The 27,899-nt window shown below is 43.3% G+C and overlaps 1 long non-coding RNA gene across 1 annotated transcript; it reads right to left on the minus strand.

The window, feature by feature from the left end:
* Window positions 1-3,529: 3,529 nt before the first annotated feature.
* Window positions 3,530-27,823, minus strand: LOC141278031 (uncharacterized). Its single transcript, XR_012330156.1, has 4 exons — window positions 27,613-27,823; window positions 13,521-13,985; window positions 10,425-10,504; window positions 3,530-7,935 (listed from the first exon to the last, which is right to left on the minus strand). It is a non-coding gene; the product is annotated as an uncharacterized lncRNA (long non-coding RNA).
* Between the last annotated feature and the right edge of the window lie 76 nt (window positions 27,824-27,899).

Consider the following 27,899-nt stretch of genomic DNA (forward strand, 5'->3'; position numbering starts at 1 on the left):
AGGAGCGTTTGAAAATCTATATGACTGAGGGGTCTTAAAGAAAAGGATTACTTGCCAGGAGAAAGTCGTAACGATCCAATCTGCCTGGTGATTTCTCCCCAGTCCCAGAATTTCCAGCAAAGTGACTGATATTTGAAGGTTAGGTTCAAGGAGTATTTTTCATCGACTCATAGGATATCAGAGCTAAAGGAACCTTTTATAAATGAAGGAATTAAGCTCAGAGAAGAGAAGTGACTTTGCTCCACAGTGACAACAACCAGGGGTGCCTGTTCCACCACTTCAGCCCCAAGAGTAAAATTGGGTCAAGAGTCGAAATAACTCTCTTTGGGTGGCCTCTGCTCTTTTCTCTAAAAACATTACTGAAAAGCCAATGTGCACTTTTCACTTTTGAATAGAATCAGTGGGTAGAAGGATCGTGTGCTCAACCTGGCTTTTAGGTCCAGGGAAAATCGTACACATTAGGACCTACCATGTGCCAGGTAGTCTGATACAAATCTAGCAGATATTATCAGAACACCTGCTCTTCACCTAGCACCGCACTAAGTACTTTACAATAAGTCTTTAAAACACCCCTGTGAGTAGGTCCTATTTCTATTCCCTATTTACACAAGAGGAAATTGAGGCAGAGAGAAGTTAAGCAACTTGCCCAAAGGCACCCAGAGAGGAAGTGGCATAGCTGAGACATGAACCTGGACAGTGTGGGACCAGAGTTGACACTCACCATTGTGCTCTCCCTTAATCTTCACGCCTTTACCATGGTGATATTATTCTCACCATTTGACAGGCTAGAAAACCAAGGCTCAGGAAATGTGAAGAACCCATCCGAGATCAATGCATTAGCTGTTCTGTAGACCATCTGCCCCCAGACACTACTGCTACACAACTCACCAGTGATTTGTCTCCTGGTGCTCTTTCACTCTCCCACCTTCTCTCTGATGGCACATATGACTTCAACAAATTAATTTCCCATATTAACGTTTACCTTAACGTCTCCAGGCAGAGTAAAGCCAGTTCTTCGTCTGTGGAGAGACAGGTGTTTGGGCCAAGATCTTTACGTGCTTCAGTCCTGAGCAAAGTGCATACAGGTCATTCTTGCCCCCTAGTGTTTCCCAGACTTCCTTGGAAACAATCACCTTGTTAAACTCAGTACAAATCCCAGGACCCCATCCCAGACTCAAGCATTTCTAGACCCCATGGAACAGGCCTAGAAAGCACCATGATTAACAAGTACTCCCATGTGATCCTGTTCCTCAGGGAAATTTGGGAATGCTGGATAAAAGTGACCTTTTGTGACCTCTTCCAGGGCCAAAATTAAATGGCGGCACGATGTCAGACAGACCTGGCTTTGAATATATGGGCTTCACATCACAAACACTTGATTTGGTCTTTGCTCTATGACTTACCAGCTTTACATTCTCAAATAAGTTTTTTGACCTTTTGATGCCTCAGGGTTCTTCCCTGTAAAATGGGAATAATAATGGCATCCATTTCATGGCGTTGTTCTGAAGAAGAGATGAAATAAAGCACGTAAAGCACCTAGCATAGTGCCTGTCACAGAGGCAGGGATCAGTAAATGTAAAGTATTTCTTTTTTCTTATTTCTTCTCGTCTAGGGAATTTACATTCTGGGGAATTCAGCATCCTTAGTTCACAGAGGGGCAGTGTCAGCCTTCAGCAGTAGGTGCAAGAGCCCAGTGGTAGAGAAGGGCATGCAAGTCCTTAGTACCCCTGAAAGCATACCACACATACCTGTGGGGACAGGAGAAGCAATGAAGGGCACACCTGAGTTCCAAACTGCACAGGCTCCCACTTCTTCCTGGGGAACAGGGCTCACCTCTGCAGCCCAGGTTCCGTCTCAACCTGTCATAGTGACACATGTTCCTATGAGGACTTGGGTCAAATCCATTGACCTTAAAGAGCTCCCAGAGGTCCTGGAAAGCAGAGATCCGGGGGAAAACATCTCCTTGTGGCTGCGCTGGTCCCTTATCCTCAAGAGCAAGGAAGTCCTGGGGTCTGAGCCTCTCCAGCAGCTCTCAGGTCCAGCTCAGTCAGAAGTACCTCCTCTAAGTCAGCTCAAGTCTGAACCTCAGACCTAAACCTGTAAGGGGGGTGAGGGCCGGCACGTATCCATTCGTTCACTTCCTTTTGTCCCTGCGATGGACTAGACCCTGGCCCTGCCCTGCAGCAGTTTACTACCTAATGAGCAAGGGTCACACAGTGTTAGTATCATGAGGGGTAAGCTCCGAGCGCCTCAAAAAGTCATTTCCAATTGTTTCAAATCCTCAACACAGCTCACAGGGACTGGGTCACGTGGCTCCTGCCGACACCCACCAGCTTCGTCTCACACCCCTTTCCCACTTGCCAAGTGCACACCGGCCACTGGGCTCCTTTCTGTTCAGCGAACAAACCAAGCTCTTTTTAGGCTCAGGACCAGGCTCTCTCCTCAACCCTGCCCCTCCTCTTGTCTGGACTTCTTAAGTGTGTCTTTTCCAGGGCGTCCACCCTTGATCCACAGACCAGGAGACTTCCAGTCCCGTTTATCTTTGTGTCCCCAGCACGGAGCACTGCACCTAGTGTATGTGGTATCAGAACCACATAGTTTACAGCTGAATATTTAATAACTTATCATTGATTCCTTCCACTTTCTTGTCCCATATACCCAAGCGATAGATGTACCCACATCTCTGTCATCACTAAAAAAAAACGATAGGTGCCAACCTTTTGCAGCAAAACCCTAGTGGATGCTGTAGAATTACAGATGCTCTCTTAGCAGGAGCCAACTTGAATTCTTATTTTGGGGGGGGGTTGCCTCCCCCAATAGAAATAGTAAAACACCACTTTAGTAGGAGAAACAGACCCAGCAGATTTTTCACTATTGGTTGTGCTGGTGTTTTTAACAGCAAACCTTGTTTTCCAAGTACCCGCTGGTGACCTGGGGCCAATTGTTGAATTCTGGAGAATTTTGTGAGCTGATTGTTAGACCTAGACATTATTAAAAATTATATAAATGTGCAGTTAAATAAATTACATTAAAAGCAAAGGTAATAAATATGCAAAACACATCACTTCCTGTTTATTCGATGGCATTTTTGTGTTATCTATGCTCTTGAGGTTATCGACATCTCTCGCATCTGTGTGGTGGTGGATGTACTATATAATGGTGTGCAACTGCTTCTCTCTTCCTGACTCTGCGTCTAGTGACATCGTGTAGGTAGACTGAAATTAACATAGCGAGAACATTTACGAAGGAAATCGGCAAATGCTACAAATCAGAGCTTATTCATTTTTTTTAGGGAGCTTGTTTTTAAGCAACTACCAGCATCCCACTGCCACTAACCAAAGGCAAATGGGGTCAGTCCCTGATTCCCAGAAGTTTGCCGTTCAGTGGTAGACACACATACACACACACACACACGTGCGTGTGCGTGCGCACACACGCACACACACACACAGAGTTAAGCCTGAACCAAGGCAGAATGGCATGTATTAAATGGAGCAATGGACAGCAGACAGGAAGTGGGTGGCTGGAATCTGACTGATTGGCCTTCAGATGTGGGACATAAGATGAAAAGATTCACAGAGGAGGCCCAGAACCTCTCCTTTGCCGCCTAACTCATTTTCTGGATCCTTACTAATAAATTATTCAGACAGATCTTTACATAGGCACCAACTTTCAGCCTGTGATCAATTCATACACTTACCTTATGTTGAGGTGCTTAGCTTCTTCCTCTGTCAGAAGGAGATCAATAGGTACAGGTCAGACTGTTTGAATATATCGGAGAGCTTGGAACGCCTCCAAAGATGGGTGCTGAGAACCAGGAACTCCGCGTGGTTAGGAATCATTTGGCCTTTTCATCACTGGAGCTCAGTCAAGCGTGTATTGATTTTTCTCCAGAAGATTTACCGATTTGAAGCAGTAATTCCCAAAGTAAGATAAAATATTAATAGTATTAAAAAGGTATTAGACTCCATTTTTGTGACTATAAAGGCAAAAAAACTGTTAAAAATGTTAAAAGGTGGGAGGGGAGTTCAAAGCCAACCAAGCTGCTAATAGCGATCACACAGTGGTCTCCAAGCCTTGAGTCAAAGAGAACATTCCCTGTTTGTTCCCTACCAGTCTTAATGGGGTTGTCAGGGGATGCTCTATTGAACGTGAAACAGTTTTATTCCAATTTAACCTATACATTTGTTTGTAGCACTTTAGGAGAAACAGGCCAGCCGTTTCCAGCTTTTAAATTATATCTACACACCCACGTATTTCTATATCTATATCTATCTATCTGAGAGTGAAAGGAAAACGATATTAAGGGAGGACAGAGGAGTGGGAGGAGAAGGAAAGGAGAGGGGACAGAGGGAGAAGAGAGGGAAGAAGTGAGGAGGGAGAGGAAGAGAGCGGGGGCAAAGGGGAAAGCAGTGCAGTCAGGCTTGGGAGCAACACGGGACTAGATTTGAATCCCAGCTCTTCCATGGGCATCAATTACTATTCCAATTTCAGCCTCGGTTTTCTCATCTGTGAAATAGGGGTGAGATAACTTTCACAGCCAGGTTTTCCAGAGAATCAGGTGAGCGCAGATGAGTAGAGAGCAGTCCCGGCGTGTCCACTCCGTAAGTGTGATGCCTTAGTGACCAGTGCTAGTGAGGGTTATGTATCTCTTTGAAAGCACACACTTTCTCCCCTGTGTTCTGGGTTTGGCATCCCTTGAAAGTGGAGCCCAAGTGTCCACCTGAGAAGATAGCACCAGCCTGCCGGGTGCCAGGGCGTTTCCGCTGCAGAGGATGCCAGGATTCCTGTGGTTTCATCTAGCCGGTTGTCAGCGCACCACGGAGGTACAGCCAACCACCAATGAACCTTCCGCAAAGATAGTTTGCTTCATACAGATCTCCATCCATAACCTTTACTGGTCTCTACAGAGTCATTACGACCATTAGGTTGTGGACTCAGCACTGCTTTAGCTCTTAAGTTAATACAACCAAGACTTTTTTACTTTCCTATTGGGAAGGAACATGTGCCATTTCAGTGATTTCTTAGATCATTCCATAAGTAAATCAAATATTCTTTCAAGCCCAGTTATCAAAACTGTGTCCTCTGATACCACGTCTTCCATCAAACTGCGGTAATCCAGATCAACACATTTTAAACCTCTGCTATCTCCTAATACCATCCCTACTAGATAGAGTAATTAAATTTGTACTTTTTTTTACAAGTCGTACTCAATAAATCTGAATAAATTAACAACGCATTACTAAGACTGCTACATTAAATTTGCATAGTGCATTTAATGAATATGCAACTGCAAGTGAAAAGGTCTGCTACTGCGAACCTCTCACATTAGCATAACTACTTCCAGCATGTTTCTTAAATAATGCACTCATTTGCACATCACTGACTTGGCTAATTCTAACTTCAGTCAGGGTAGCCTTGTAATTAAGACTCTTGCTTTAATTTTTAATGAAGTTTATGTTACATCAATCCTGACAGTAATGAGGGGACATGGAAACAAAAAGGCTGCTAATAATTAAATTCACAAACCAGTTTGAGGGATAATAATTCCTGAGGAGAAATTACATGACTAATTATTAATTAAATATTCATACTATTGCACAGCCATCTCACTTAACTGCTCTTCTTGTCGGTAATAATATTGAGCTGTGGATGCCTTTTGCCAACCATTCGGAGTTTAAGGTCTCTGGTTAATTTTAGTGTGCTGTTAATCAAAATGACACAAAAAATAAAATTGTTTTAATTGGCATCATTTTATTGTGTCTAAATATTACTACAGTTGGTTTAGTTTGTGGAGAATTAATCTAGTTAGTCAGTGCCTGTTTTATGGAAACATAAATCCAGTTTACATCCATAAACATCTAATGGCAGGACAACTTGACCTTTTTTTTGTAACGTTACTGTTTACAGATAATTACACCAACTCTTTAAAAGGTTATTTAATAGCTTTGCATTCATCACAGTAAAATGAAAAACATGCAATATTATTTAACTCCAGCCTGTTCTGAGGAGGTCTCTGAGACCCCCATTTACCCCTGCTGAAAAGTAAGCAGTATTAATGTGTGGGTTTTTAGGAAATGTATGAGAGCTTTCTTTGAATGTGTACAAACAGATTTACACGTTTGGGTCTGGATCTTCGAATGTCTAACTCATAATTGAGATGCAGTCTGGTAAGGAAGAAAATGTTTCTTACTGTTATAACTTCCCATTGCAGGGAAACACGAGGTTGGAGTTTTTATGGGTCTGGATATCAGAAATCGCAACAATTTCCCTACAAAATTCAGTAAACAAACATTACAAAGCCAGAGAAATTACTACGATGAAGTCTAATTGGCTGCAATATTTATTGTAGACATGCTTTTTTTTCCCCTTCCATTTTCTGAGCGGTATCTAGGCATCTGCATTTCTAATGAGAATGTCCCCATCTGTGGGCAAGTTTAGCAAGGACAAGAAAAGATCGACAATATTTAAATTGATAACATTAATCATTAAATTAAAACAGATCATGACATTCGTTTAAAGCTCTGATAAATTCAGAACAAGATGCTTCACGGAGACCATTATGCATATTATAAAATTAAAGAGACACAGAAAAGGGATCTTTTTATCCTGCAGGGGCCTGTGGAAATTCTGGGCCAGGGCAAACATTTCATTTCATTTTTCTAATAAGTCAAACTAGCTGATTCATCAAAGTGGACCAAGTCGGTGACCATAAACCATGGGGCAAGGATTCCCCTCAGTTACTCTTGTCACTTTACTACAAACTGACAGGTTTGTAGGGCATTATTACTGGGCCTGATGTGTATCAACTGCTCCCTTTTACTAAATCTTTAAAATCTTTTCAACTTTTCTTTTTAAATCTACTCGCTTAAACTAACACCTGAAGGCGATTGGAAAAGACCACTCACTGTGTAACAGTTTACGGGCGCGGGTCTCACTCACGGTGTAATAGTTTACGGGCGCGGGTCAGCGTATAGATGTCACAGTAAGTCCTGGGTCCCTGGTCCTGCTTTTTGATTCCTTCATTTCAGGAAAGCTTCTATGTGAGAAACCTTACCTGAAGAGCAGTAAGACCTCCAAACTGGGCAAAGTGAAGACAAAGAAGTGACCAGGCTCGCGGGCTAAACTCTAGGGTACTTGTTCTGGAGGAACACGCAGAGTCCCGCCCTTTTCCCTTTCATTGCCAGGTGCATGCTATACCTGTCCCAGGTGTAGTAAGTGGAGGAAACCATCCAACACCATGGAAACCAGCTGACCAGAAGGACCCCATCATCTCCTCGTAGGGAAGCAGCACGAGCGCCAGAAAGGGTTAGGGCTTGGAAGCCAGACACACCCGGGTTCTAATCTTCCTTGGCCTTAGTGAATAGCTTTAATAGCTTCATCTCTCTGAACCGTGGTTTCCTTTTCTGAATGGGGATGGTCATGCCCCCCTGGCAGGTTGTTGTGAGAATCAGTCACACATGCAAGTGCTTAACTCTGTGCCAGGCTCATGAGAGACAGGCGCGAAATGCCAGCGATCTGGATTATGGTTAATCTTCCCGAGGAAGATTGCCAGAAATTTTACCATTGGAGAGTCACTCCTTTGAGATGAACACCACTGTCTCAAAGCCTCTTTTTTAAAATGCAGATTGTATACCTTGAAAGGGGATGGCGGATATAAAGTCCGTTTTGGTCACCAAAGCCTTTGTGTGAGTTAGTGTACCAGCTCCCTTTTTTCCGTAACAAAGGCAGATAAGGCAATACTAGAGAGGTGCGTTAGCAGAAGGAGAAGGGTTGAAGTGGAAAAGGAGGATATAGAAAGGGAGGTGGAATTGCGAGGGAAAACTATTATATACGTCTGGGCTATTTAATCACCAAGGTACAATATAAAGAACTCCAAGAAAAAACAAAAATCTACCCGGTGGATGTGGATTCCAAAGTTCTCGAGCTTTAGTCCTGTAAAATGACAACCATTAAGGGCATGATGACCATGCACCCCTATTTTTGTAGAATGGCTTAATTTCAGTGATTCTGTCTGGTATCTGTCAGCACTTGGTTGGTTGGGGGAAGAGGGAAGAGGTAGTGTAGGTCATAAATTGTCTCCACTGAAAGCCCCATCTTATGATGAAACTCCAGAAAGAAAGAGCACACGGCCTCAGTAAGTATTTAACGAGCATCATCAGATACCTGTCTTAAATGCCAAGTACCCAAAGGAGAAAGCCTTTTCTCCCACCTGTCTTCTCCACACTCCTTAACAGATTGTCCAAGAAAGCACCACACAGAGCTGCCCTACCTGTAGCCATTCCAGGGTGGAGTAGCTTGAGGAAAGTCTCTGGTGTTTGGCTCTCTCTGGCTCTTCTCTAGGAAGGCATGGGATGGAGAAACAGATTTCGGATTGGACAAACTCCAGCCCCTTCATTTTACTTGTGGTGTGATTTGGATAACTTGTTTGACCTCCTCAAGCCTCGTGTAAAATGGGGAGACCACCACATACCTCACAGGATGATGTTGAGGGTTAAAGGACATCAGTGTGAAAAGGTTCAGGTGCACAGTAATTGTACATAGCAATCCCTTTTCCCTGTCTCAGAATCAAGCCAAAATCTCCTTCTGGGGCATGAGGACTTACTGCTGGAGGAGAGTTACATATGGACCTCAACGTTCTTGAGTCTGTTTCTATAAAATCACATTTACCATGCTTTTTTTTTCCTTTGACCAATCATCTAGATTTTTGAGGTCAGGTCTTACTTCAATTCTGCAGTCCAGTAGTCTGCCTAAATTGCTATGAGGATTAGAAGAGTATTTGGAAAATAACAGTATCTGGTACATAGCGAGTGTAAATAAATAAAAATCTCAAAACCACGAAACCAATCCATTCTCATTTATACCCCTCCTGCATCTGCCTGCACACTCCATTATCAACAAATGGCAGACACACATGCAATTTCTTACCTCTGTGCTTTTGCAGATGACTTGAGTGATTTTTCCCTTTCTACTCAACCACCTGTCAAACTCTTATTCAAAACCCAGCTAAACAACTACTTTTTTCATAAAGGCTTCCCTTATATCACTTCTCTTGTCTCTGTCTTTCCTGTGCTTCTTCTATAGTGTGCCCAGCCTTCTATTACTCTTTGCACACGGTGCTATAGGTAATCTGTTTTCACTTCTCCTACTGGGGAAGGACTGTGTACAGTCTTGGTATCCCCAGTTCCTTGTATACTGCAGGGCACTCCTCATATATTTGTGGACTCGAATTCATGTGACAAATAGCAATTCCAGGATTATATTTATAAACATGAACATCAGAATTTCATTATACATCTCATAATAATGCAGTAATTAAGGAACAAAACAGTTTTCTTCTTTTCCTTTTTTTTAAGAGGCAAGACAACCACGGTAATGAGATGTGAGCAGAGACATGAAAGTGGAATGAAGGTGGGAAAAGGTGGGGAAGAAAGTGATGTGTGCATTATAAACAGCAATTTCCTACAGGTTAGGATCAATTCAGAATGAACCATTCATTGCATCATCAATGGTTATGAGGTAACAAATCGAAAATTCCTGTCTGAGTTTTAATTAAAAGGACCCATAGGGCTTCCCTGGTGGCGCAGCGGTTGGGAGTCCGCCTGCCGATGCAGGGGACATGGGTTCGTGCCGTGAGCCATGGCTGCTGAGCCTGTGCGTCCGGAGCCTGTGCTTCACAACGGGAGAGACCACAACAGTGAGAGGCCCGCGTACCACAAAAAAAAAAAAAAAAAAAAAAAAGGACCCATAAATGTCCCAAGTCAGTTGGCACATATGTACATTTTTTTTCACAATTATAAAATTATCTGTCACGATGTCAAGCCTGAACCCAAGAGCATTTGCAGGCTGCAGCGCTGCCATCCTTCCTCCTTAATCCAAGAACTAGAAGCCACCTGATGTGAAAGCAAACAACAGGTAACAATTACAAGTCAAAATGCCCGGCTGCTCGCCAGGGATGGACAGGTGGGTTACATATGCCCAAAGCAGCTGACCAACCACCACCATCTCCTGAGCATTTATGGTAGGGCCAAGGTAGGAGATGTGGAGCCTGCGGTCCAGTGGATGCCCCTCTTCATGACGGGACCTGTCTTCACAGAGAGGATGTGTGAAGTCAGGAAGAACTGTTGGAGTATAGAATTAAGAGGGAAAATCACTGCAGGCTAGCACGCTCCTTTTCATCCTCTTTTCCCCAAAACATTGACCAGCTCCCTCAGATCTGTTCTCTGCCTTCTTCTCTTCTGTCAGAGACAATCATCTGTCGTGATTAAGAGCTCAGACCCAGGAATTCCCTGGTGGTCCAGTGGTTAGGACTCCATGCTTCCACTACAGGAGCCATCGGTTCGATCCCTGGTTGGGGAACCAAGATTCTGCAAGCGGTGTGGCACAACCAAAAAAAAAAAGAAGAAGAAAACAAAAGAACTCACCTTTTTCAATTCAAATCCCAGCTCTTCCACTCATTAGCTGTGTGACCATGGACAAGGTACTTCACCTCTGTGTCTCATCTCTGGAATATATATTGTTAAGAGAAAAAAGTTAGAGAGTAATATGTTTAGTGTAGTTCTGTTTTCAAATTGGGAAAAACTCTATATTCTTGTGTGAGAATAGAGAAAGAGTGGTAGGATACATATCATATGTTAACACTGAATATCTGAGAATGGGGAAGATTAATATTTCCTTTATTCACCTTGAAATTATTTTAAAAATCTAATAAAATAAGTAAAAAGAAAAGAATGGGAGACTGATGAATTGATACCCCTTCTGTTTCAAAAGAGGATTTTTGATTGCTTGCAGGACAAATAAACATAGCAAAGTAAAATGAAGCTAGAGGTTAAATCAGTACCAGGAATTTTCTACAGTAAGCATGTATCACTTTAATAATGAGAAAATAATTAAAATGAAAAATGAAGGAAAATTTTCTCAATCAAATGGTGCTACTCTCTCTTTTAGTCTTGTGCTTGTTATTTTTAACACTTTATAAATGACAATAGTTGCACTCTTTCATTAAAGGAAATCTGGAAAATTCACAGCTGTGTCAAAAGAAGGAAAAAATATTTCACCCATGTTGACATCATTCAAAAGCAATCGCAGCTGGTATCGGTGTGTATTTCCTTTCTGACTTTTCTTTTCCCCGCATGTACATGTTTTTGATGATAATACTGTGAATATACACTGTAACTGTTGACTCCTAGTTCTTGGCCTGCTTTCCTCTCCAGACAGCCTGTCCTCTTTGGCAATGGTAAGAACAGGAAAAGCAATCCACACAACAGGCTGTTACAACGGCTGCAACCCCCAGCTTATGTGGGAGGAGGCTTAGATAGAATGTGCCTTCCAGGTGACAATTCCATTAGAATGTCCAAGTGACTGCGTGGAGGGAGAAATATCTGATTGATTGCAACGAAACCAAGAGAGAAGCAAGAAATCTACAGTCTCCTGGCACATATGTACACTCTCCTTTCATGGTTAGAAAACTGTCTGTCATGATGTTGATGTCTGTCCCCCTCACATTCCTCCTGAAATTACACGTGGAATTTCTTATCATAAGGGAGGTGCCTCCTTGTCAAAGCCACTGGGTGGAGGGAGTGCTCAGTGGAGCCGAGATTGAAGCCATAACCCCACCTGGCGACCTCCCACTCTGTCCTTGGCCTTCTCACTCCTGCAGCCAAAAGTGTACAAATTATTCCAACTTTGCTCACCTTTCCTTGATTTGTCTGTCTCCCTATAAAGCCCTGTCGAAAATTCACACCTTTTTATGAATTTCCTAATTTAATTCATTTTCTTTCTTTTTTTTTTTTTTTTTTTTTTTGTGGACCATTTTTAAAGTCTTTGTTGAACTTGTTACGATATCGCTTCTGTTTTATGTTTTGGTGTTTTGGCCACGAGGCATGTGGGATATTAGCCCCCCGACCAGGGATCAAACCCACACCCCCGCATTGGAAAGGCGAAGTCTTAACCACTGGACCGCCAGGGAAGTCCCTAATTCATTTTCTATCTACTGACCTACTTTTATCTCTTTTCTTCCAATACAGTAGATTCCTACTCTGAATCCTCCCTCTGATCAATGCTGTCCACGCAATGCTGTCCTCCTTCCCTGCCTCACTATAACAAAAGCTTTTGCTTACTTTATTTCGTAATCCCAGTAACAGCATTTGTAGTGGTTGTATAATCTTTGATAGATTACGTCATAATTTACTCAAATATCCTCTCATTGGCTGAACCCTTGGGTTGTTCCAATTCTCCACTGTCGGGAATGGTACTGTAGTAAACATTTTGTAGCATGAAACTTTAAAAAAATTTTTACTATTTTTTTTCTCCTTAGAACAGAGTCCAAGTAGTGGAGATTTTTTTTTTTTTTTTTTTTTTTTGCGGTACGCGGGCCTCTCACTGTTGCAGCCTCTCCCGTTGCGGAGCACAGGCTCCGGACGCGCAGGCTCAGCGGCCATGACTCACAGGCCCAGCCGCTCCGCGGCATGTGGGATCTTCCCGGACTGGGGCACGAACCCACGTCCCCTGCATAGGCAGGCGGACTCTCAACCACGGCAGCACCAGGGAAGCCCTAGTGGAGATAATGATGTTGTATTTCCTTGGGAAAGAAGCTTTATCCTCTATTAAAAATCAAGCATTTCCCAAACATATTCATGAATGTTCCAGATTCTTCTGTGAGGGGTGAATAACAGAAATGTTTTCCTTTCAGTTAAAGAATATTTTCTCTCCTTTCCCCCTTCTTTCTCCTCTTTACCTTACTTTCTTCTCAGAATCTACTTAGAAATCAAAACAAAACACCAAAGCACAAACCTTAGCAGAGCACTGTCAGTGCTGCTCCTCCAAGCAATACAGTTATGGGCAAGTTACATCTTTACCGAATCCTTCCCTTTGGTGAAATCACCTCCAAGACCCCATCCAGTGCTAAAGGTCTTTGAATCCTTAAGGCCTGTCTCTGTTCTGCTTTGACCCAGCCCTCCTTCTTCAAGTGCACCCCTCTCCACTTGCATCATTAGCAACTAAGAATGTTCAACTTGTTAGAACTAACTAAGCAAGCAAATAAATAAGCAGGGAAAACTACTCTTAAGAAAAGCATTGGGCAAATGTTTTATGCTTCGTCACACTCAAAGCATTTTCTACTTCTTTCTTCTTCACCTTTTCTACTTCTTCTACCAGGAGAGGTAAAATATGGTTCCAAAAGGTTTTCTGTAGAGCTGCCAATGCCTACTTTTACAGGGAACGTTCTTATTTTCTTTCTCAGATGTACTCCTATACCCAGAAGGTTTAGGATTAAATTCTCAGAATGGTCCTGCCTTTGATAGTCTTAGATTTGGGGGCCAGAGAAATCATACCCCTTGCCCATTTTATAAGTCAGGACAACAATAATAGTTCCTAATTGACTAGTATTTTATAATTAGAAAAGCACTTCTACTTATGTTAGACCATTTAATCCTTCCATACAAGCGTATGAGTGAATTAGGTGGTATACATGTGCTTATTCTTACTTTTTGAAGGAGGAAACTGAGATTCTATAGAATTACCTGTCTACGACACGACAGCCAAACCTCTTGGACTTGGATCCAATGACTCCAGATTCGGTGTTCTTCTTCTTTTCTTTTTATGAATTTATTTATTTTACTTTATTTATTTTATTTTTGGCTGTGTTGGGTCTTCGTTGCTGTCCACAGGCTTTCTCTAGCTGTGGTGAGCGGGGGCTACTCTTCGTTGCGGTGCGCGGGCTTCTCATTGCAGTGGCTTCTTTTGTTGCAGAGCACGGGCTCTAGGCGCGCGGGCTTCAGTAGTTGTGGTAATGTGAGCTCAGTAGTTGTGGCTCGCGGGCTCTACAGCACAGGCTCAGTAGTTGTGGCACACGGGCTTAGTTGCTCCACGGCATGTGGGATCTTCCCTGACCAGGGCTCGAATGCATGTCCCCTGCACTGGCAGGCGGATTCTTAAACGCTGCCCCACCAGGGAAGTCCAGTATTCTTTTTCTGACATAGATCTACCTGCAAAACAACCAAATATACTTAAGTGAATTGGATAATGTGATATTTATAAAACTTAGAAATCTTAGGAAATACAGTATTCTAAGTCAGAGAAAGTTATGGTTCTTTTCAAGATTAATCAGAAAATACTCTTGCTTTACTTTATTAAACGTGAATCTACATAATAAGAAGGACAAGAATAATTCACATGATTTAACTTAAAAATACCTATTGAGAATTCACTGTGTGCTACCATGTGTCCAACATGATATATGTATTATTATCGTAGCTAGTCCTTACGTAACAGCTCTTTGAGGAACAAACCAATACTATTCCTATTTTACAGACAGGCAAACAGATTTGGAGAGGCGTATAATTTGCCTGAGTCACAGAGAAAGAGGTGGGGGAGACAGGATCTAAACCTGGGTCTGTCCAACTCGACAGCTGGAGTTTACAGCATGGTTTTACATTGCCTCTCCCAATACCTCACAACTGAAAACCTGATCTCAGGATCAAATGACAAGCTTGAATAGTCTCTGATTAGGGTTGTAGATGGGTTGGGATATAGTATCAGGCATGACCCTGTTCCCATCAAATACCTGACTCCTTTCTCACTTTTCCCATCAGGTCCCTTCAACACGAGTAGAGACAAAATGAGAGACTGGAATCTCCAGGGCAAGTCATTTTACTACTTTGTACCAGCTCTGATAGTTAAAAATGCCTTCCTTATACTGGGCTAACCCCCAGCTCCTACTGGCTTCCATCCACTGATCCTGGTTTTAGCTTTGAGGCACCAGAGAAAAGTTCTAACAGTTCGTGTAGCATGAAATTTGGAGACAATTATAGTGTGTCCTCTGAGTCTGCTCTTCTTCAGAATAAAAATGTACTGTTTTTCAGATATTTCTCCAATGACATGATTTCAGCCTTACTTCCTTGGTGAACATTGTTTTAAACTAAATGTGATTCTCTAGATGTGGTCAGCCTGGAGAAGAGCAGGATTATCCCCTTCTTTTCTAAATGCTTTAGATCTGCCCAAGAGACACACTAGCTTTCTTGCCCCCATACTGTTTGGTTTTATTGAGTTTATAATGTACAAAAGGCCCATATCCATGTCAGACAAGATGCTGATAAGTCCTGTGTCCCCAGGTGCTGTGCTTGTGCAAATGTCTTTTTCTGATCAAACGCAAACATATACTTTTACTTTTCCTTACATTACTTTATCTTCTCTTAAAGTAGACTTGGCTCCCAAATTCTAAACTGCTAAGATTCTAAGACAGTTTTATTCAAGTCATTATAGAGAAATCAAACCCAGCCTTTAAAATAGCCAACATCAAGGTCTCTAGAATTAATGAGTCACAATTTATCAAGCATCCCCTGACTGACAAACTAAAGACATTTGTCCTGTTTCTAATATGTTTGGCCGCTGTAAGCAATGCTATGAGAAATGTACTTGCGCATATATCTTCACATAATGGTGTTTCATTTTGAAAAAACAGAGTCTCAAGAGCAGTGTTGCTGGGTCAGAGGATGTGTGCTGCTGTAATCCTAGTAGATATTACCAGATGATTTTACCAAAAATTCATAATAGTTCAGTTATGCTGTCAACGTATGGGGTAGTGAGAAGAGTTAGAAACAGATAAAGTAAAAAGTAGGACAGTGAAATAAAACTAGGTGTGAAATAAGTCTTTGAATGTGTATATATTGCACATGTATTGCTTTGATAAGCAGGAAAAAACATTTAAAAAAACGAAGTGAAACATTTCCTCATAAAGCTTTTCGTTAATAAGCCTGCCTGAGCAATTGTCTCTCTTCCTCTGCACTCCTGAAGTATTTACTATTTGCAACACTCCCTATTTGTTCCACTCATGAGGCAATTAATCACAGAGGACGTGACCACCAACCGTTCTGCTGTTATAATGAGCTGTCATTCAAGACCTTCATTGCCATCCATATCTTCAAGGCCAAAGAGCTCAGGCTTGGAATCCAACTCACCAGGGCTCAAGTTCCAGCCATCTACGCAATTTCCCAAGGGTGTGGCTTTGAGATATTACTTAGAAGCTCTAAGTTTCAGCTTCTGCATCTGTAAAATGGGTCTGATGTTGCTTTCCTTGCACGTTTTCAGAATCAATAACACAACGGACGTAAAGCCCCTGGACGAGTGCTCAGCACATACTACTAGTGGTTAATCATCGTACATACTCCCACCACGGAGAGACACAACTACATTAACTGAATGTTTCTGTGCCAGGTACTTTGCAAAGTACTTTGCATTCCTTATCTTACTTAAAACTAAAACCGCAACTCACGCATGTAACTACTCAATACATTAAGAGTAAGGTGGGTACTATTATGACCCCTATTTTATAGATGAGAAAATGAGGATCAGAAAGGTAAAGTAACTTGTCTAAGGTCACAGCGCTAGTAAGTGTCAGAATAGGGACGGGAACCCAGATCTAACTATGAAACCTTCACTCAATGAATGGCAATTATCGTAATTAGTACCAATCTTCTTGATTGCCTTAATTAACACAGCTTCAGCCATGAGTCTTAATGGAACCTCAGGTAGCCATTGGAAGGATGGGTGAGTGAAGGGGATAACCCCGTTTTAGGCTATAGTCAGCCTGCACGTCGCAAGGAGCTACAGCAGCACAGGCAGGCGTCATACCCCTCCACAGAGTCTAGGCAGAGTGGACTCTGTACCACCAGAAGGTGGCAGGGCAGTAGGACCTGGCAAGGTCTGACAGACCAGAAGTGGGGTCAGTGAGATGGCCCAGTCTCAAGGGAGAGGGGTTTGGGCAGGCTTCAGCTCTATTCACGATGGGACTTCCGTCCTACGGACCAGGGTTCAAATCAGAAACAGAGTGAAAGCTCAGTGGTGATGACATGGTCATGGCGGATGGCGGGGGGGGTGGTCACAGAGGACCAGAGCTTCAGGGCTGTGGTGCCGATATCCTGCCAAGGGCCTTGGTGTAGGTAAGCCAATAGCTCCCTGGCCTCCATGCCTGCTGCCAGGGGAAATGGAATGGAAGGAGGCTTCGTTCACCCGGCAGATTCAAAGTCTCCATCAACCTTAGCCATGATTAGCTCCAGAGAATAGCTCCATCCCAAGCTTTGGTGTCTTGACCCTGTGTTTTGTGTTCCGGCAGACATTTCTGCCTCTTAAAACCTTACTCTAGCTCTTGATTCAGAAGAATACATCGATTAAAAGTTAAAACCGAGCAACACGTCACATATCCCAGATGAACAGCAAGAACCAGTCTCTTAGGTACTTGTCAACAGCAGTGTTGCCTGTGATCTCTGCACCAATTCCAGCACCTTCCTGATCTCCCACTCGCTGCCTCTTTCCTCTTACAGCTCAGAAGACTGCAGTGTGTGAACCTCAGTGCGTGCCTCTCTGTAAAGCACCCACCTGCCTAACTCTTCCAACCATCACCTAATAATACGTCAGTGCACTTGGCTTGACAGTGTTTTTTAGCCTTAAATTTACATTCAACACTTCAAAAGTACCGCAGTAAGCCTGTTGAAACTTCCAGTGTAGAAGCTCAGAAATTCTAATAAGCACTAGACTACACTCACAAATCAAAAATGTTCCTTCGAATCCCCTGCTGCAGGTTTCGGGGAGAGTAATTAGAAAAACAGAGATAACACCTCCATCAATTACACCAGTCCTGCCCTCTCCGGAGGTTTTCATCAAATGCAGGGGAAAGTGCACTGGCTTAGGTACCAGAAGAGCTGGAATTCTTTCCTGGCACTTGCTGGCTGTGTAACTTGGGGTAACTCAGCTGATCTGTCTGAGCCTCTGTTTCCTTATTTGCAAAAGGGGGAAATTCAAAACTTCCTGGAGGGGTTGGGAGGATCTAATGTGATGATGTACCTGAAAGCTGCAAAGCTGCTGTAGCCTCACAGCTGAGAGCCTTCTCTTCCTTCTCCTTTGAGAGTAATTGTGCTTTGATTAGCTTTCAAGGTAGGGACATTTATCATGATGTGTGAACGGGCAGCTTGGTAGAAGACGACTCAGAACTAGGACTCTGACCTTACTGGGTTGTCTGGGAAAGCCACCTTTATCTCTGCATCTTAGTGACCTTGTCTAAGAGAGATGCGGTTTGACCAGATAATCATAAATGTCTCCTCTTGATGTTTGGTTTGGGGTGTAACCTTTACCTTCAGTAGCCCCCTTCGTGAATTACCTGAAGCAGTAACAAGACAGCAGCCCATCTTTTCTGTACTGGCAGATGGATATCTCACTGTTGGGTTCTGACTCATCTGTATTGCCGTCCTGCTCTATGCATTCCCAGCTGTGACCTCATTGAACTCTCAAAAGAACCTTGTGAGAGTGGTTGGGCAGATATTACTGCTGTCTGGCATCATTTTATAGATGATGCAAGTGAGGGCACAGGTGGGTGGAGAGATCCGCCCAGATCACCCAGGTGGTTGGAGGAGTTCTCTGGACTCCAGAAGGGAGTGACTGTGCGGGGAATCAGTGGACACAGAGAGCCCCTTCTCACCACTCCCCTGCATCCACCTTTGTCAGAGTCACCATCATCTCTTGCTTGGGGTATTGTGCTAGCTTCATCACCAGTCTCCCTACGTGCACCCTTACCCTACTAACAGTCACTTCTCATCTAGAAGCCAGAGTGATGCTCTAAAAATATAAGTCAGATCGTGTTCCTCCTCTACTCAGGCCCCCTCCAAGGGCTCCCATTTCACTCAGTGTCAATCCTTATCCTGGACCCAGGCCCCATGTGTCCACCTGTCTGACCCCCCTTCCTCCAGCACTCTGCTGCCTCATTCACTCCAAGCCCATTTGTCTCCTTATTGGTTCTTGCACATGCCAAGTGCCCTCAGGACCTTTGCACTGCAATTCCCTCGGCCCACAACATTCTCCCACAGATATCTGCATGGTCATTCCCCCACTTCCTTCAGCCCTCTGCTCAAGTATCATCGAATTAGAGAGATCTTTCCTGACCACCTGTACAAAGTTATACTTCTGATTACCTCTACCTTCAGGTATCGTCCTCCCTCGGCACTTATGACCTACCAGCAGACATAATTTACTTTTAAAATTCTTACTTTTCCTTGTCTATTTCCTCTTCTAGAATGTATGCTCCCTGAGGGCAGGGGTGTCTGTCTGCTGATACACTGTAAGTGCTTAGAACTGTTCTGGCACAGAGAGAGTATAGGATAAATACTTTTGAATGGATGAATAAACCAGAACAGGGCACAGAAATATGGCCAGAGAAAAATACCCATGAACAAATCATGAAAATTATCCATTTGCCAAGATAACAAAAGAAGTGGCTATGAGAAAAGAAGTGTGTTTGCAGATCTGCAGGGTGGGGCTTTATTCATTCCCCAGAGCTTTATCCAGGGGCAAGCTTTATCCAGGGGCAGTACATCACCATGTCCAATTAAGACAGGGCTGCATTCAAAACAGAGAAGGGCTTAGAGCAGTTACGGGTTTTTGCATATGCATGTATCCCTGTACTTTTGCACACACTTTTCCCGCAGCCTTCAATGCCCCCGCCCCTTTTCATCCTCAGTCCCCAATCTGGTGAACTCCTATTCAGCCTCCAAGGCCTCCTCTAACCTGGCTTTTCCTGAGCCCTCAGGCTGAATTAGAGCTGGTTCCCTATCTGCGCGTGTGACCTTGTGTTATAGTTATCGGTCTCCAGGTCTTTCTTCCCTGAAAAAGTATGACTGCTAGGGTCACACTTTCAGTGCTCTAACTAGGACACTTCTGGGAAAACCAGGAGAGTTGGCCACCTTAAGGGTGAGCTCCCTAAGGGATCCTGCATCACTTTCCCTTGTTTTTCCACAGTCCAAGTAAGATCCGGAGTCCAGAAGGTTAGTTAAACGGAAAACATGCAGATGTGCGCTCCAGTCTTTAGGAACTAGACTGTGTTCTCTCTGAGCCTTTTGAAGATGAACTCTGCACAGCCCAGAACAAAATGAGAAAAATCAGTACGAACAAACCCTATTAGAAACAGAAGGTGCTTCTATGCTTGCCCTGCAGGCTGGTAAACGCTGAAGGACACAGCCTTAAAACATGCACACCGAATACACAGGTGGGGGCTTCCCTGGTGGCGCAGTGCTTGAGAGTCCGCCTGCCGATGCAGGGGATGCGGGTTCGTGCCCCGGTCTGGGAAGATCCCACATGTCGCGGAGCGGCTGGGCCCGTGAGCCATGGCCACTGGACCTGCACGTCCGGAGCCTGTGCTCCGCGGCGGGAGAGGCCACAGCAGTGAGAGGCCCGCGTACCACACAATAAATAAATAAATAAATAAATAAATAAAATACACAGGTGGTTCTCAGCCTTCAGTGCCTTGCTACTCAAAGTGTGGTCCGTGGACCAGAAACAGCAGCAGCGCCGGAGACCGTGTTAGAAATGCAGACTTTCAGGCGCTACCTTACACCTGCTAAATCAGAACCTGCAGCTTAAGAAAATCCCTGATTCATAGACACAGTAAAGATTGAGAGGCACTGCTTTAGGGCACATCAGAAACACCCGAGGATCAATGTCAACAGGTACTTTGCCAGCCTCACCCCTGCAGATGTCGATTTGGTGCTCAATTTTGATATACGGCAAAGATTGAGAACTGCTGGCAATGTCTTTATCCCATTGCCCTTGTTTCTCAAAATGTGGTACTCGGACCACAGGTACCTGGTGTTTGCAACCAGGACAGATTTCTGAGCAATACCTGAACATGTGGAATCAGAATCTTGCAGGTGGGGTAAGGCCTGAAATCAGTATTTTCAATAAATTTCCCTGAATGTTCTTATGTATACCAAGGTTTACAGACCTCTGGGCTAGGAAAAGAAAATGATGGAGAAGGAATGACACAACAGCTTCTGCTTTTTTCTTAACCTGTCTGGAATTTCTTCACTAAAGTTCCAACTGACTTTTTGTAACGTTGATCTTGAAGAACCAGTTCCTTTTATTTTCAGTCCACAAAGCTTAGATATGATTGGCTTTTCCAGAATTAAGCCCATAACCTGGGCCTGACCAATGAAAATATGCCTTCCCCTGGCCCACTGTGAATGCTTCAAGGCTGGGCCTAGGACTCAAAGTTTGTCAATGAGGTCAGCACTATTTCTAGAATCAATGGGAAAGAGATGCTCTTTCTCCTGGGTTCCTAAGCCATAGAATGTGAGTCTCGGGCTGCCGTTACTCATCTTCACTAACGTTTGGGGAAGTCTGCCAACACAGAAGAAAGCTGCGGCAGGTAGGGGTGGGGAGAGGTACAGGGTTAGAGGCCCATGCCCATCACACAGCCATGAGAACAGTTGTGTTGATTCAGTGTTTTAAAGCTGACTAGAGCACAGCTTGACATGAGGTATTAACTGAAGAGTGGATTCCAGGTCAAACAATTTGTGAAACAGTGCATTCAACACATTTCCACAGAGTTCACTTCTCAGGACTCCTCGGATGCTTTAACATGATGCCAAAGTGCACTATGAATTTCCAAAGATGTGGCATGTCACAAACATGGTCTTAAAAATATACATATTTATATATGGCACGTTATGATACAGTGTCCCTTGGAGAAAGCATGGGTTAACAGCTCACAAAATGTTTCCACACATATTATTTTATTTAATCCTTCCAACAGTTTTTGAGGGGCGCACTATTGGTGCAGATGATGAAAACAAGGCTAGAGGATTTGGGTGAATTACCCAAGGCTGCCAGCCGGCAGATGGCCCATCTAGTCCCACAGGGACCAGCCACAGAGCAGGATGGGGGTGGGGCAGCTCCTGTCTCCCAGCACTGTGGTCTTTCTGATCTTTTCCTCTGCTACCTGAGATGGAATTTCCTGGGAGGAAAACAAGCCAAGGAGTGTTGGTTGGCCTGTGTGGATATAGCAAGATTGCTGCGAACTGTACGTATGCTGATTGACGCAAACACAGCATAAATAAACTCCCGGCTTTTCTCTTTCGGGTGGCTCTTCAGAAAATCTTTGCAGAGACCATGACTCTAGGAGATCAGAAGCTAAATAGAGAGTTGCTACGGGAACAATAAAAAGAAGTCCTAATCTGTGTTTCTAATTTAAGTCAAGCTTCCCACGAGGTTAAAGAAAGTGAGATGTGTAGGCTTGGAGCAGCTCCTCTGCCCGGGTCCCTGGGTAACATTTAATCGCCTCCTCTGGCACATCCAGTCTGCTGGTGCTATGCCAGTATCATCAGACAGGCCCAGTTTTAAGCATCAAATTTTGGAACTTGTATACAAATCAAATTCAAGAATGCCCCCCAGATTCATCATGTACTGAGGCTAGATCTATCTTTCTATCAATGCTCGAAAGATTAAAAATGATAGAACTAGAAAATAAAACAAACAGTGTTTTCTGATGTAAAACCCATGCTCTTTCTGCTACACCACATGAGAAAGATTTGACAGGAAAGGATGAGGTTGAAATACCGGTCTCACTGAGATTTAGCTGTGTGGTCTTAAGCAATTCATACACCCTCTCTTGACAAGTTTTGTCAGCTATGAAATGGGAAATAATGTCTGTGCTGCAAGAGTGTTACGGGGATGAAATGTCACAGGTTATATGAAACTGCATTTTGAAATTTATGACCTGCAAGGCAAACATTATTTACAATACTTAACTGAGTATTACTACTACTGTTCTATACCTAATAATCAATCTCACAATAGAAATAAATATCAGAGCACTAAATTGAGAGGGGGGAGATAAAGGCAGATGTAATAAAATTGAAACTCTTTCCCTATCATGTTGTCCCTCATCCAGGTCCTGGTAAAACAAATGTACTCGTCTCTCTTATCCAAACACTTGATTTAAGAAAACAACAACAGACATTTCCAAAGTTCTTCACCATCGATGAAATGAGTTCACACCTATGGCGTTATTTCATTAATTCACACCGTATTTCCAAGGTCGCCCTCTGCTGCAAACCAGCAAAGCCTTTAATCATGAAACACTCCCCTCGTGAGGAAGACAGAGCTCGCGGCAAATCTCTTCCAGGCACAGGCAGGTGACACGCAGGGGCCTGCCTAAACTCCTAAGCCCGAATCACGCAGCAAGATCATGTTTTTGAAGAGTGTTTTTTACAAGGATCCCTTGGGGATAGTCCTGGTTTCCAGTCTTTCCCCCCATCTTCTGACCACGGGCCACGTTTTATGTTGAAAATATAGCTAGCATCATTTTTATCACTTGGAGATTTCTCATATTTTTACAAATCCAATCTGGTATTCAGCACCTGCCTCTCTCTCAGAACCCAGATGCAGATACAGGCTCTAAGACGAACTTAGCATTTTAGTTCAACCAACATTTATTAAGTGCCCTTGAACGTGAGGCATGACGAAACTCCGTGATCTTTGCCACATGGGTCGACCACTGAGGCCGGCCACACCGAGCGCCGCCATGCAGGTGCTCTGAAGCCCGTCGGAGCAAAAGAGGCTTCTTTCGTGTAGAGAATATATAACGTAAAGGAAAACTTCAGCCTGTGTTATCACAGGTCTTTCTTTTCTGCGGGGCCATGCGTGCCGAGGAACAGAGAAATCTCTTTCATTTTAATTGTGAAACATTCCAGCTAAAAAACATCCTCATGGCTGGCATGTTTAATTGAGCTCCTGAGAGGCTGTGTCGGTGAGACTTCGGGATGAATCGCCTGCAGTCCCATTGGTCTCACCAAGAACCCACTGATGTTTCATAAATCCAAGTCGGTACAAATCTAATTGAGTTACCATGCTGAATTAGCTCACATCTAAATGGCATTCATGTCTACAAATGGAATAATTAGAGTCTAGAAAATGGGATATATCAAGTGGCATCCCAAGTGACAACAGAGAGGCATTTGTATTCATTCAATCAACTGCTTGGGAAAAAAAAAGCTGCTGCAAGGCTTGACTTGGGCTGGATGATTAGATGCCGTGTTTGGGCGCTTGGTTTCTCTTCTTTTTTTATATTGATATTTACCTGCAAGAGGCCCCTTCATTCATTCTTCAGATATGTGAAAAAGGAATATCAGATCAGAAGTTATTTTTAACCCCCCGGTTTAAAAAAGAAAAAAGAGAGGGACAGTCCCATTTCAGCCTACAGACCTGTTTGTTTTCAACAGATTGGAAATGGCTTCCTTATTTTTTTCCTTTTGAGCTTTATTCTTTTTTCTTCTGCATTGGCTTCTAAGTACCCTGGTTAAGATGAATTCACACCCTGGGGGGCAGCTGGATTCAAATATGAATGCCAGACCATCCCCTATTTGAAAAGGGCCTAAGTACAGAATCATAAAAATAAAGTTCACATCTTGTCCAGAAAGGATCTCATTAAATGGTTTTATTTCCAAGTTATTTTAGTTGTGAAATTTTAGGATGTTTGAATTTAACGCTTCCTCGATTAATACTTCAGCTCAGCAAATATTATGAACAGGAAGAAGGCATTTTGACTATGCAGGCTAATGGCCTCCTTCTAATTCACACTGTAGCTTTCAATCTAATTTACATGCTTAGTTTATTTATTACCCCAATTAAGTTTTGCAAATAGTTTGCAATGAGGTCCCCATGACCTCATAACTCACAATTACTCTTGGGATCTCCTGCCCACTTTGGCACGTTTTGAATAATACTGCAATATCTTCCAGGAAAGGACTGTACTTAAAAAATGACGGATGGTGATTGTATCTTGTCCGTAAAAGACAGGATCTGAAATGTGTCTTTGGTCTGTTACTAGGTGTGTAGTTCACAAACCTAAGCATTTGGAATTGGCCATTTGTTTTCTCATCACCAGCCCTCCCTATGTCTGTTGACTTTCTCATCGAGGGTGGGGATGCTTCACTGTCAGAAGTCTGTGCCTGCTGCAGGCCAGCCCTTATAGCACACACGTAGTACATGGTACTATTTGATGGGGACCAAAAGACTTTACATCCTGACCCTACTTCCATTCTTCAATTTAATTTGTTCGTTAAAAATTTGACCTGGTGGGCTTCCCTGGTGGCACAGTGGTTGAGAGTCCGCCTGCCGATGCAGGGGACACGGGTTCGTGCCCCGGTCTGGGAAGATCCCACATGCCACAGAGCGGCTGGGCCCGTGAGCCATGGCCGCTGAGCCTGCGCGTCCGGAGCCTATGCTCCGCAATGGGACAGGCCACAACAGTGAGAGGCCCGCATACCGCCAAAAAAAAAAAAAAAAAAAGTAAATAAATAAAAAATTTGACCTGGTGAAATCCAAACTAAGTCCGTAGTCTAGTTCATAGCATTGTGCCAATGTTACGTTCTTAGTTTTGACAAATGTACCATTGTTATGTAAGATGTTAATACTAGGGGAAGCTGGGTACTATCTTTGCAACTCTTCTGTAAATATAAAATTACTTCAAAATAAAAGGTTTTAAAAACCCTTTCTATCTGCAATCCAAAAGTCTAGTAATATCTTTATAAGAGTCTCCTATTAAAGTCCACTTCAGGGAATTCCCTGGCAGTCCGGTGGTTAGGACTCGGCGATTTCACGGCCATGGGCCCAGGTTCGATCCCAGGTCAGGGAAGCTGCTGTAAGCTGCTTGGTGTGCAACCAAAAAAGAAAAAATGGTCCACTCAAGAGTGGACCAACCTGAGTCTGAAGCCCCCTGTGGGATGGTTGCGGCAGGGATTTGGGGGGCGGGTAATGGGAAATGGAGAGGCCCTGGGCTCAGGTCCTGGCTCTGACATGCACCAGCCAGAAACCTTGGACAATCCCCTTAATCTCTATGTACCCCAATTTCCTCATCTGATTGGAGGTGTCATCAATAATACCACTAATCAGGGCCCAGAAAGGAATCAATGTGAAAATAATGACTATGCTTTAGGAAACTAAAAAGTTGTACAAATTTTTATTCAACACCTCTGATGGAGGTGAGTGTCAAGGGCAAAATAGAGCTGCGGCGTGAACAATACCTTAAGATATTATAGAAATCATGGAAAGAGTCTTTGGTGCGAACTTGCCAAATCTACCTTTACAGATGAGAAACCCAGAGCGCAGAAAGTGACTCGTCCATGGGTCATGGTCAGACACAGAACTCACACCCCCTGCTTCCCTAGCCCATGCTTTTTCCTCTAGGCTATGTTTCCCAATGTTGTGTTCCGGACTGGCCCTGACAAAGGTCAAGCGAAATGATTTGCTGGGTGTTTCCTTTCCAGTTTTGATTTGAAAAGCACCCCCTCCACAACTCTAAGATGTTATTAGTATGTAATCACAAGCACTTTCGAAACTAAAAGGCTTGCCTGTTAAGGATGGCCTAGTTATTAATGCAGAGAAAATGTGTTAAGATAAATGGAATTGGAGTACTGCATAGAAGTGGGAATTCCAGGAGCCCGATGATATCCAGCTACATGAAACATCTCTACAGACCTGTCCTACAACATCTGAGACTAAACACCCTGAAATCTAAGCTCATCTAACACCAGAATCCACTCCTGTTTTCTCCATTTTCCTCGCAGCATCACTCTCCTCACTGTTCTCCAGGTACCAAATCTTGGAGTTGCTTTTCTCTTTCTCTGTCACTGTGTTAAGTTAACATCTTATCTGAATTCCTCTTGGGAACAGAATCTAAGTCTAACTCATCTTCGCAAACTCCCCAGCATCTCACAGGATGCCTGATGCCTCTCTCATATCAGGTGTTCAAGACTGTTTCATGAATGTACCTATGGGAAAGCTCCTACAAGAAATCTTTCAAAAGCTCACGTTGGGCTTCCGCAAGGTCCCAAAGGAAGAGGATTTCTCTCTGCTTCTTTTTATACCTGAAATCATGCAATACTAAAATATAAATTAATCCCTTTCACTGCAGGCTGGGCTAATGGATTGATTACCCTGCACAGATCAGATCCCCAAAGAATACTCGGAAGAGAATCTCTCTAACTGCCAGGTTAAAGGAGACTGCATTCTTTAATATTAAATATTTCCACTGTAGGTTACTATGCATTTCATTAATGGGTTACATGTTGGTTATTCTAATCTGTGGATGGGTCCATTTCTCTCCATACTGTAATTTACATTATGCTATTTCCCTTGTTTGTGTTAACACCCTATACTGGTAATTCAATACCTGAATATGTATTTTTGAAATAATCAAATAATCAAATGCAAGTTGCCTTAACATTTTGAATGCTGCACCCAGCAAAAGTTCACAGGTGTGCAAAAGTGACCTGGTTGAAATCTTAAATAGGCTTGTTAATTCCAATCTGGGTCAGTAAAGGTGAGAGTTTGCAACTAGCTGAAATCAATTTATCCTTTACCTGGACTTTTTGCAGCAGAGGACTGACATGGGATCGGTGGCTCAGTCTACTCAGCTTTCAACGCAAAAGTTTTCTTTCTCTTGTGAGCTAACAAGAGGAAGCTTTGGGGGAAAGTCATCTTGGCTAAGGGTCATCTTGGCTGACAGTAATTGAGAGAATCCTGGTACGGTTTTGTGTATCTATGAAGTCCTGGATTCATTTATACAAGCCATTTATTTGTCTGAGAAATAGAGAGGAATAGAGAATCAACGGGAAAGATAAAGCCCCAGTGCTCTGCCAGTACAAACACAGAAAGAGTCAAACGTTCTGGGTGGCATAAGGAAAAAAAAAACGTAGCTCTCTTTATCAAGGATAAACATTTCTGTTGCTTTTAGCTGCACCTAACAGAGACCCTAAGTCAAATGGCTTAATAAAAAAGGAAATGCATTACCTGATGAGGAAGTCCCAGGTTGAACAGCTCCACCAGCACCTTGGGGCTGTCATGAAGGGCCCAGGTCCTCTCCATCTTTTCCCTCTGAGAATGTTGACGTGTCAGCTTTGCCCTCAGACTGGCTCCCTTCGTGGGCCAGCAGATACAGGATCACTTCCGCAGGAAGAAGTAGGCCAGTTCTTCCTCATGTCTCTTTGTAAGACAAGGCATCATTTCTAGAAGCCCAAAGCAGATTTCCACTTGAGTTGCACTGCTTAAAACTTAGCCACATGCCTTCCTCTCAACTA

Source organism: Tursiops truncatus, chromosome 2 (genome assembly GCF_011762595.2).
Source record: "Tursiops truncatus isolate mTurTru1 chromosome 2, mTurTru1.mat.Y, whole genome shotgun sequence".
Taxonomy (NCBI): domain Eukaryota; kingdom Metazoa; phylum Chordata; class Mammalia; order Artiodactyla; family Delphinidae; genus Tursiops; species Tursiops truncatus.